At 36.6% G+C, this 12,193-nt stretch overlaps 1 protein-coding gene across 11 annotated transcripts in view; it reads right to left on the reverse strand.

The window, feature by feature from the left end:
* Positions 1-12,193, reverse strand: part of RBMS3 (RNA binding motif single stranded interacting protein 3) — a 1,359,438-nt gene that overhangs the window by 25,465 nt on the left and 1,321,780 nt on the right. The window lies entirely within an intron of this gene.

Raw genomic sequence — 12,193 nt, forward strand, 5'->3', positions numbered from 1 at the left:
AGTCTACTTGATGTCCTTCCCCCATTCCATTATTGTGTCACTGTCAGTATTTCCTTTTCAACTCCTTGAATTAGCCAAATGTTCCTCACTTGGATGGACAATGAAACAGTCAAGCCAATTCTAAGTTGTAGTATCGGTAAAACATGCATTGGGAATAACCTGCATTTTTGCATTTCAGAAAAGGAGCCCCAAGAAGATAACTTGCTCACCTACATGAGCAAAAATTCCATATTTGCATTTCTAATACACATATCCTTTGCAAATTCAACATTCTACTCTCTGAAAATAGAATTTTCTATGGAATCAATTGTATTATGGAGCTTCTAAACTTGACCAACATCACAAAACATCAGAACCAGAATCATCTACTGAAGACAAGTTTTCTCCATTCATGAAGGTTACAGAAATGATTTTTATGGAAAATTGCAAGCCTCCGACCCTTTATTCTTCTAAATCTGCTGAGTTCAAAGATGAATGCTATGCATAAATATGTAAAACCTAAATTACTATATTTTGTGTGTATCTTGGTACTTTCGTATCTAAGCGACATGATGCTTCTGAATCAAGGGAAATATCTGAATGGAGATGAGCTCATCAGTTGTTGTTGTTTAATATTCATGGAGAATGATAGCAAATAAGCAACTTTGGAATAAATGTATCTCCATCTTAAACTCAAAACCATCCTACTGTGTCTATTTGCTAAAAATAAAAATAGAGACAGCCTTAATGAAACAACCCTAGATCAAACAAACCAACTGTTCTCTGTAATCCATATGTAGCAGCTGATAACTGTGTAACACTAATAACAACTAAGTTCAGTTCGTATTTATGCAAAACAACCTTGTAACTTAGACCAAGAGCAACTATTTGAAAGGCCTAGAGATATTACTAATTTAGCTTTATACTTGAAAATCACCAGAGATTCCTATACCCTATCCTCTGTGTTCTCACAGCTTCCATTACTTTTCTATTGAAATTGTCCAGACTGTCATCTCCTTAAAGGGATGGGCCAAACTTCACATCTCTGTATCTTCCAACAAACCACACCATGCCTGATGTTGAATAAATAATTGTTCAATGGCTGAAGAAAAAGATACAAGAAGAAAGCCTTCTGTTTCCAGTTATGAATCTTGCATGCCCTTCCCTTAGCTGTTAATAATTCTGATCTCATTGTAGATATTAATTTCACCATCCCCATAATACATTTATATAACCTTTAAATACACTTGAGCCAACTCTGCTCATCATTGTCCTTGTGTCTTTAAGTAGACATAAGCATCCAGGTATCCAATGGTTATCAATTTTTCAAATAAGCATAGAACTCTGGAGTTACATTTCAGCAAACATTATTCCACATCTAGAGCCCTATGGCAGGTATCTGCCTTGCCAACAAAACTGCTCTAGGATGTATTTTGGGAATAACAGTTCATTGGCCATTTCAGATAGATGGTTTGCTTATATAGGTTAATAAAGTCTTTTAACTGAGCATTCTCTTTATTATTTTTGAATGCTAGCTCAACTGGGAAAACAGCTTTCTGTTTTCCAGGGCATTTTGGCAATGCTGGAGAATGTGTCTTCTTTTGTGATACTGATGTAGAATAAAAACTTCGAGAAATCAAGTTTTAGAGCAGCCTATTTAAAGCTGATTAAACCAACCTTCCTTCCTTCCTCCCTTCCTTCCCCCCTCCCCCTCCCTCCCTCCCTCCTGGTAGCCACCTGTTAATTTTGCTTAGAACTAGTGCTCTAAGGGGCGCCTGGGTGGCTCAGTCAGTTAAGTGTCCAACTTCAGCTCAGCTCGTGATCTCATGGTTCGTGGGTTTGAGCCCTATGCAGGTTCGAGCCCCATGTCCAGCTCTGTGCTGCCAGCTCAGAGCCCGGATCCTGCTTCGGATTCTGTGACTCCCTCTCTTTGCCCCTCACCCGCTCGCTCATTCATTCATTCATTCATTCTCTCTCTCTGTCTCCCTCTGTCTCCCTCTCTCTCTCTCTCTCTCAAAAATAAGTAAACATAAAAAAAAAAAGGACTAGTGCTCTAAGGCACATACTTTGAAAAGATCCTTCTTTAATTGAATCTCAGAAGTCTTAGATTTGTAGCAAGGGAGAATATATTTTTGCCAACTATGAATTTTTGTAAGACCAGAGCTGATCCTATGGAGGCTCATGTTCTGCCTTCTGGTGATGGTTTTCCAAGATTTATAATACACTAGTAAAAGAATACCTCACTGACTAGGTATTTGCTATTGCAAAGTTAGTGGTTCTAAACTTTGCAAATGGGCCTAATACATGAAGACTGTATCCTTTCCATGAAAATAGGACATCACTAGCACTTACCTATAGGACTACTTTGATCTTTCCCTGCTCCACTGTCTGTAGCCCTCAGGAGCCATTTCTGTGAGCTAGAAATAGGGGCATGGCCTGGGTCATTTGGAGCAATGCTTACTAGTTTTCTAGCTCATGGGTTCACTCTTGTCAAACTAGAATTTTCAGGCAGCATAGTTAATGAAAAGCATTTTATGTGATTCTTAGCTAAGCTTCTTCAAATAACTCAGTAATTCAAAACCTAATCTGTGTTTTGTCCAGTAGAACTGAATTAGTTCATTTTCACAACTCCCATTTTATTCAGTGAAGTTGTTAACATGGCCCAAACTGAACTGCTGAGGACACAAATTCATACTCCTCTTGTCTTTAGAACACTGCTGTGAGCTAGGCAGCATGGTTCACCCATGATCTTAGCTAAGACTGAGAAGCGAAGACCCCATGTAATGGGAATAAAGCTCAGGCTTCTGACCCATGATTGACATACTTGTCTACTTCTTTACTTTTGAAATTAAGTAAATAATGTCCTAAGAGTCTCCTTTTGATTGTTCCCATATTCAAGTTGGTTTTGTTGTTGTTGTTAATGGCATATAGAAACTGGAGATCCAATTAAGAAACATGGAATAATATGCCTTTGGTTAATATTTTTATTGCCATTTAATTTATTTTACTTTATACTCAGAATACCTAGTTTCCTTCCAGGAGGGCTACTCTGTATGTTTAACTTATTTCATAATTTAACTTACATTTATGCTGCTTCTCTGAACAGAACCAAGAGAGATTTTGTAGTATAAATGACATCACCTTGGTTCAGTGTGTTTTGTACCTTTTAATGAAAAAAAAAAAATCTTTCTGGTTGCCTTGTTTTTTTTTTTTTTTTTTTTTTTTTTTTTTTTGATCACATAAAAGATAATAGAGCTTGAGAACATTGTTTGGAAATTAGGGATAGGCTTACTCTAAACAAGTCAATACTGTGGAGTTTTATGCCCCATAAGACTATTGTTTCTGGATAAACTTTTGAAATAAAACTCTTCAGTAGTAGACATGTATTTCTAGGGTGAAACCTCAAGAAGTGACAGCTTTGTAAAATTAGGAGTAAATTCTTACAGGAAACGGCTACAGCTGTGTGTAAGATCAACTCTCAGCTTTAGGTAATTGGTGACAAATAACTCTGAACTTTCTCAGCAAGCACAGTTTGATTTCCTTGAGAGCATAGATCAACTACAGTCAGACTTAATAATCTAGGCTGCACAAACACTGTTTAGATCTGGATGCCTCAGCGACTTCCTTTATTTTATCCAGCTAACAAATGACAAAAAACTAAGAGAATGCCCTGTGATATAAAAAAAATCTGCCCTTTTGACTTGATAAATTCCCATGGATTACTTATTAAAACTATAACAAGAATGGATGCATATCCTTCAGGCTAATGTCTTTTATTGGTATGTCTCAAAAGCTAGAAAATATCTGCAACCATTCTTTCACGACTACAAATTATTTTGCATTTTTTTATACAATGGGGGATGGGAACCACATTCCAATGAGATGATATGGGTAAAATGGATAAGTCCATACAATATTTCCTTGTTGGTAGCAACTCAAAGTTTAGAAATTGATGGAGAAATTTTATTTTCTTGGTAAACAGCTTGATTATTTTTATATATTCTAAATCTAAAAGCACTGGATTTTCACACGTAAGCTTGAAGGAGACCTGAATAGCCATTTTCAAACCCACAGAATAAATTCCAGACTCCATTACTTGTTCCAAGAAGTCTAGACACTGCATCACCAAGATAGTTATACAAAGAGAGGAAAAAAAATGGTGAAATTGGAGAGGAATTGTGTTTTTGCCTATTTAAGTTAGAACAAACTGTTTCTGTTACTGTAGAATCATTGATTATTTCCGAGGAAACAAAACTCCAGATTTTCAGTTCTGGATCTACTTTCTTTTCCCCCACAAAGCAAAACAAATATGTTTATGTATTTCCCGTGAGGAAATTTTCATTTGATAATTTGTAGAGCAAGGAATTTCCTACATTTGAATTTTTGAAATTTCCTAAAATAATTTATCAGACTTGTTCATTTGGAGTCGTCTTTACACTGCTTAGATTTTAAATTGGTGTTTCTATTCCTTGCTATAAAATTCTTAAAGCTGCTTAACAAATTTCAGAAAGGGGAGTTGTCCAGGTACTATCAAACCTGGAAAGTCAATAAGGATACGGGAAAGTTGCAAAAATGTGTCTCAGAAGGGAAGCTGAGCAGAAGAAAGCAGTATCATGGTAGGTAATGCTAGCAGAATGCAGTATGAATTACTTTCAAGGTCATTTACCATAAAGTTTCTTCTAAAAAGCTTGAGGCTATAGGAAACAACCTGGGTTGGGTAAGTGGCTGGGGGAGATGCATGGTGTTGCCTCATATAGAGGCATTCTGCAGTGCGAGGGCCATGTTTCTTAGATTTGTAAAATTCTATCATCTCAGAGCTGGGGAGAATACCTGGACCCAGGATGGCAAGTTGGTATCATTTCACATGCTTGCTTTGACTAAGTAGAAATAGCTACCTGGAGTGAAAATCTAAGAATATCTTCTAAGTCTCCATGCTACTCAATGAATGAAAGACCATCCATAGAGAGAAGGAAAGCTGGAGAAAGAGTGCCCACTTAGGGCATGAAAATCCTGGACTCCTGCATGGACTCCTGCTGTGCATTCCTCCTATATTCTTTCTACTTTTGGAGAAGTCATTCTGGAGAATGACATGGATCCTCATCCAGAATAATAATAATGGATGCTTTCATAATGTTTTATGTTAGTATTAATTTATAAGGGAGAAATAACAGAGTAGACAGTTGTGTAAAATTAAATAATTGTCCCTGAAGTGTAGGTGGAGGTGAATACAGATAGCAACATATACTTCATTTACTAGGAGTAAAAGCACTCAAGGGGGAAAGATGGCCAGTGGATGGCTTGATAAAAATGGAAGCCCAGAATTCTTAGGAGTATGTAATCTATATTATCTCACCCAGTTCCCAGGACAGTGCTAAACATAATCCAGAGAGAGGTGTGCATTAAACTATTCAATGAAAAATAGAGACTGTCATCATTGTAGTCTGGGGTGGTGCTGTTTTTTGTGGCACATAGCAAAGAGAGTAACAAGGAAGAGACTTAGAGGTTGTTCTCGTCTTGGAAATTTACAAAACCTCACCCCCTGCACAACAGTGAGAAGTAGTCCTTCCCATATAATCACACAGGCTAAGAGGCCTTCATTTTGCAGAGAATGGGATTTTCATGAATGTATTAGAAAAATCCAAAGCCCATTAGGTTTTAGCCCATTTAAGCCCATTAGATCTGTGCACAAGATCACCAAGGTAGTAATACAAATAAGATATGGTACTATGCAAATGTAGCTGATTAAGAAACTGTGTCTTAAAATTTGAACTTGAAACAATTCTATATAGGCATCATGAATTCTTTCCACCCCCTCAAGTTTTTAAAAATATTTGTTTTATTTGCTTATTTAAAAAATAATTATTGTAATTAATGAAGTTTAGCAAGGTTGCTGGATATATGTCAATAAAAATTATTTCTATATACCAGAAGTTAAAAATGAAATCTAAAATGATACATATATAGAGAGCATCAAAAAATCAAATATCTAGGGGCGCCTGGGTAGCTCAGGTCATGGCTCCGGTCATGATCTCACAGTTTGTGATTTTGATCCCCTTGTTAGGCTCTGTGCTGACAGCTCGGAGCCTGGAGCCTGCTTTGCATTCTGTGTCTCCCTCTCTCTCTGCTCCTCTCCTGCTCACACACTGTCTCTCTCTCAAAAATAAATAAAGATAAAATTTTTTTAAAAAAATCAAATATCTAGATATAACTTTGAGAAAAGGCATGAAAACTTCTATACTGAAGACGAGAAAGCATTGATGACAGGAATTAAATAAGACTTAAGTAAATGAAGAGATATACATCACATGCATGAATTAGAAGACTCAATATTGTTACAATGTTAATGCTCCTGAAAAGAATCTATAAATTCAGTATAATTCCAGTTGAAATCCAAGAACATTCCTGGTAGAAGTCAATAATTCACTTTAAAATTTTTATGGAAAAGCAAAAACCCAGACTATCCAATACGATCTTGAGGAAAACAAAGATGAAAGATGAATTTAGACATCAAGATTTACTAAAAAGTGATGGTAATTAAGATATTGTGGTATGGATACTTGGATAGAATGTCACCATAATGCAATTTCAGCAAGAATGGTCTTTTCAATACATGCTGCTGAATCAGCTGGATATCTCTATAGGAAAAATGATCCCTGATCCTTACCTCACACCACATGAGACAGATCAAAGGTATAAATATAAAAGGTTTTTAAATATAGTTTTCTAAAGAAAATAGCAGGAAGCCTTCATGATATTGAGAATAGCAAAGATTTCTTAAACATGACTGAAAAAGAACTGAAAATAAAAGAAACTACTGATAATTGGGCTTCATTAAAACTAAAACCTGCTAATTATCCAAAAACAGAGCAAAAATATTTATAATACATATATCTGACAAGGCTTATACATAGAATGTGTGTGTGTGTGTGTGTGTGTGTGTGTGTATATATATTTAAATATATATATATTTAAATCCACAATCAATAAGAAGACAGAACACAAAATTTTAAAAAATGAGTTTGAATAACTATTAATATACACAATAACTTAGATGAATCTCCAGGGAATTATGGTGAGCAAGAAAAAAAATTCCAAAAGATTAGATACTGTGATTCCATGTATATAACATTTTCTATATGATAAAATTTTAGAAATGGAGAACAAATTAGTGGTTGCCAAGGATTAGACATGGGGATAGGAGGATAAGATGGCATAGTTATAAAAGTTCAACAGAAAGATTCTTGTGATACCGAAATTGTTCAATATCAATTGACTGTGGTGGCGGCTAAAAAAATTATATAGGTAAACACTCTATAGAGAATATACACACAAGATAAGTAAAACTGGGGGAATCTGGGTGAAATATGTGGATTGTATCAATGTCAATTTCCTGCTAGTGATATTTTACTACAGTTTTGTAAAATATTACCATTGAGGAAATTGAGGCACTTGTACAAGGGATCTCTCTCTCTTATTTCTTACAATTGCATGTGAATCTACAAATATCTCAATAAAAAGTTCAACTAAAAAAACAAAACAACAAAAAATCATATAGTCACTCAGACACTTCAGTAAAGAGAATATCTAAATTCCAAATGGCCAGTATGCATATGCATACATAACCTCATTCACCGGTCATCAGGAAAATGCAAGCTAAAAGTATTATGATATGACATTATGCTCCTATCAGGATGGCAAGAATGAAAAAGACTGACAAAAGCAAGTGTTGGAGAGAATGTAGATAACTGGAACTCTCACACACTGCTGGTAGGAGTATAAATTGGTACACCCACTCTGTGAATCTGGCAGAATGCTGACAGAATCTCTGAACAAGGAATCTCACTCATAGGTATGTGCACAATAGAAATTCTTTCAAATGTATACTATTTGGAGCAGCATCATTTATAATGGCTCCAAGCTAGAAATAACCTAAATGTCCATCAACAGTAGAATTAATAAATTGTAATATATTTATATTGTATGATAATATAAACAATGAAAAAAACCCTTGCTCTACAAATATGGATGAATCTCACAGATATAATTTTGAATTTTGAAAAAGGCCAACATAAAAAGCTTCATACTGTGTGATTGTATTTAAAGTTCAAAAAATCAAAACAAATCTATGCTGATAGAAGTCAGGGTTGTGGGTACCTCTGTGGAGATAACAAAAGGGTAGGGACACAAAAGAGGCTTCTCTAATAATAGGACCTTTTATATCTTGATCTAGGTAGTAGATACCTGAATATCCACCAATTTACGCTTTCTAAAACTTATTGATCTGTAAACTTAGGAAGTGTGCATTCTTCTGAACATATTTTATACTTCTATAAAGGAGTTTACAATAAGAACCAACAGAGAAAAGGAAAGGTTGATCTTAGGGGAGAGCAAGGACAACTTACCCATTTAAACAGACATGATTGAATGGATTCAGACACAAGAAGTTTGGGAGATGTGTAAGGTACTTAAGTTTTTTTGCTGTTGTTTCCATTTTGAGACAAAGATGTGAGGTGCTTGTGAGAGGTAGTAGGTTTGGGAGAAGGTATGACATGGTTGTCTCGGCCAGTGAGAACAAATGGACCATGCACAGGCAGGAAGATTTCAGGGAGTGCCGAGGGCCCATTTGTGTGCTCATAAAATTAATGTGAAACTCAGCAGCATCGGTGGCTTGCTTTACTCTTGCCATATTCAGCTGCTCACAGGAATGGAGCAATGAGAATTGGATGCAAGCAGGATCCAAGTATTACCAGGAGAGGACAATGGAGGAAGAGCGAGCAGGGGAGGTGAGGACACACGAAAGAAAGGGATTGCAATGTTCTACTATGAGATCTAAGCTAGGTGTGGATGTGAGCAAATGAAGGAGAAAATTGATACTAAGTGGCAGGCAATAAGCAGGTAGGCAAGCTTAATGGTGTCAAAGAATTATTGCAATAAGGGTTGTTCAAGTAGTCATAGAAGGAAAGAGGTGGTAGTCAGAGAATTCCTGTTTGAAATTGAGCTATTATTCCAAATTGAGATTTTGAGTTGGTGCGGTGATTGCTAATAACAAATTCTAGGATAAGGGTAGAAAAAAAGATCAGCAGAAATGAGGAATTCAGGAAATGAGAGGTTGAGGTGCTCTATTATAAAATTCCAATGATAGAAATTCTTTTAAAAATTTAATGATATATATGCTTAATTACTTATTAGCAACATTCAATAAAATTTTACTGAGCCCCTTTTACATGACAAGTTTTAAGTGAGCTTATATTATAGGGTTACAACATGCATTGGGTCATAGGACCTGACAAAACCTAGAAGAAAAAGATTTTGCTACTAACCCATTGCAAGTCCTGGGTAGTTTACTTGTATTTTATCATCTTATATATAGAAAGCTATTTAATTTTTATGTATTCATTACTGCCAATCTTACATTCACCACAGTACCCTAGAGTAGAAAAGCTACTCAAATCCTTGCAAGTTGATCTCTTGTATTATTACTGCTTCCTTCTTAGTCTTTCACTTTGTGTTTGAATCTCCTGTCTGGTTATACTTGCCTTGTTGTTTCTTAACATTCTATTGTTTTTGCATATAGTATGGTTTACTGATGTTAAAGAATTAGAACTCTCTGTAAAGTAGTGACCTTTTCAAATGAGAGAAGCTATTGCACTCAAATCAACGTTTATTTAAATCAATCTCTATATTTGAAAGAATCAAGAAGAAACCACTTTTAACAAATGACCCGACCTATTATCTAGATGGTTCTTTCATAAACTTATAGGAACACAAAGCCCAACAACTAAGGTCCTCGGCTTCTCCAGACTCATTTAATCATTTCTCTAGGAAACCAGGTTTTTAAATTTTTTTAATATTTATTTTTCCACTTTGGAAATGAAAGAACTGAAGGACTTTGTCAAGAAGAGAGACAAGTGAACTAAGAAGTCCTCAATGGAAACTCTGTTGTTTCCTGTTGAAGGCTGTGACTAAAGCATTAATTTGGGCTAAGTGAAGACACGTTGAAGGAAGGGAACTGATCCAGGGTGCCACACACACTGTAAATTCTATTTGTACATAAAACAGTTCCTCTCAACCATCTTAGGCCCACACATTGTGAATGCCAACCATCCCAATGGACCAGAGTAGACACAACAAGAGGAAAGGTTGAGAGTGCTCCTCAATATCCTTTGAAAGAATCCAGTCTCTAAAAGAGTCAACAAACAGGTTCTTTTTTTTTTTTTTTTTATCATGTTTGGTTTTCAGGGAAGAGACCTTCAGAGATGGAACTTGACCTATCCAGCTAGTTAGAATATTCAGATTAGAGATTGATCCATATGGATGGGGAGCAAATGAAGGTGAGCAGGGAGGAAGGGGGAAAGAAAGGAAAGAGAGAACAACATTCTAAATAAGGAGGAAAGAAGAAAAAGCAACAGTGAATAGGAAACTGCACAAACAAGGTGTGAAACTATCTGAGAAGAGTTCTTCTAGGAACTGTTCATATTTAGGCAAAAACAAACAGATTTTCATGGTACTGCTCTATCCATGTGAGCATATTTAACTTTTGCAATACAAAAACAACAGGAGGAGTTTCTGCCAGGCTACAGTAATTACCATTCTTTTCTTCAAGGATGTGAAGAGTTCAAATTAAAGAGCCAAGTGCAAAAGGTAGGAGGACTGGAGGGAAATAGACCTTCTGGTGGCAAAGTCCACATTCTACTCCTCACCTCAAAATATGAACAGTTTGTTTGATGACAACTGTCAAACAGGGGAGAGACAAAGAATATGATTTCGGCATGAATTTCAACCCACTCTCACTGAGTTCTTAGAATCACTGTGACCCACATCATCTCATATTCTGCTTTACCCATATCTGCCTGCTCATGGTGATGAGTACTCCTCTGGTAACTTCCTTCCTCTGTGCTTTTGCTTTTCACTGTGTTCTAACCTCTTTGTATCCATTAATGACACATCCAAAACCTGTTTCTCAAACTGAGTCCGGATGCTAAATTCCTATATGAAGCCTTGCTTGCATCCCTGATTTGGAAGTGATAACCTTCTCTCCTGATGCCCAACAGCTCTTTAACTGTACTTCTGCTATAGCTCTTGGCGGTCAAACTGTGGAAGCTCCTGGAGGCACCGTGCCTGATTCATCATGGTTGGCACTTAATGTGAAAGTATTAAATGAATGAGCGATTGCAAAAATGGATGAATAATTCAGCACTCTGGATGAAAAACTCAAGCTCTATAACCCACATGAGCCATACAGTTGTCCACAGAAGAGCACAGAAATCCTAATCCTCTTGATGCCTGTGATGATTAATTAACATTTGAATTGGTAATCTCAGTAAGGAAGATTACCTTGCCAAAGTGGGTGAGCATCAGCCAATTCCCTAAGGGCTTGAAGGGGGGGTGGGGAGTAGAGGAAGGGTGAATGCTCTCTCACTCTCCTTAAACTGAGAAATCCATTCTCCTTCCCTCAGACATGGGAGCTCTTGGTTCTCTCGGGGGTTTTTGACTCAGAGACTTACACCATTGGCTCCCCTGATTCAGATTTAGACTGAACTATATCACCACCTTTCTTGGTTCTTCAGCCTGCGGATGCAGACTGTGGGACTTCTTGGCCTCCACAAGTATGTAAGCCAATTCCTGTAATAAGTTAACTCTTAATGTATTTATCTATCTGTCTGTCTACCTCTGTATCCTATCTATTTATCATCTATCTATCTATCTATCTATCTATCTATCTATCTATCTTCTGTCTACCTACCTACCTACCTCCCTATCTCCTCATGGTTTTGTCTCCATACAGAACCCTAACGCAGTGTCTATGCCATAAATTAAATAGTAGACAAAATGTGTTTATCGTGTGTCTTCAAGTTTGGCATTTCTTTGGAAGCACATTATGGCATAAAACAAAGGTAATGAAAATTATTATTCAGGGTAGAGATGAGACTTTCCTAAGACCTACCAAAATTCTTTAATAGAAAGTACTCAATGTTTGTGGAGACTCTTGATTAGGGCCTTCACATGCTGGAAACCCCAAACTGTAAGAAAAGGCCAGGGGCACTCAGGAATCCAAACTGCAAGGATCACTTCAAGCCTGAGTGAAAACACCTCAAATGCATTCAGTGGGAATTTGGCACATGAATAGAAAACCATTGGATTTTTCAAGGAGAATACCAGAAACTCAGGGAGAATAAGGTCAGCATGCTTGTGAACAGAAGGGCAAGCGAATGTA

The sequence above is a fragment of the Herpailurus yagouaroundi genome, unplaced genomic scaffold, assembly GCF_014898765.1.
Source record: "Herpailurus yagouaroundi ecotype Mexico unplaced genomic scaffold, PumYag 159, whole genome shotgun sequence".
Taxonomy (NCBI): Eukaryota; Metazoa; Chordata; class Mammalia; order Carnivora; family Felidae; genus Herpailurus; species Herpailurus yagouaroundi.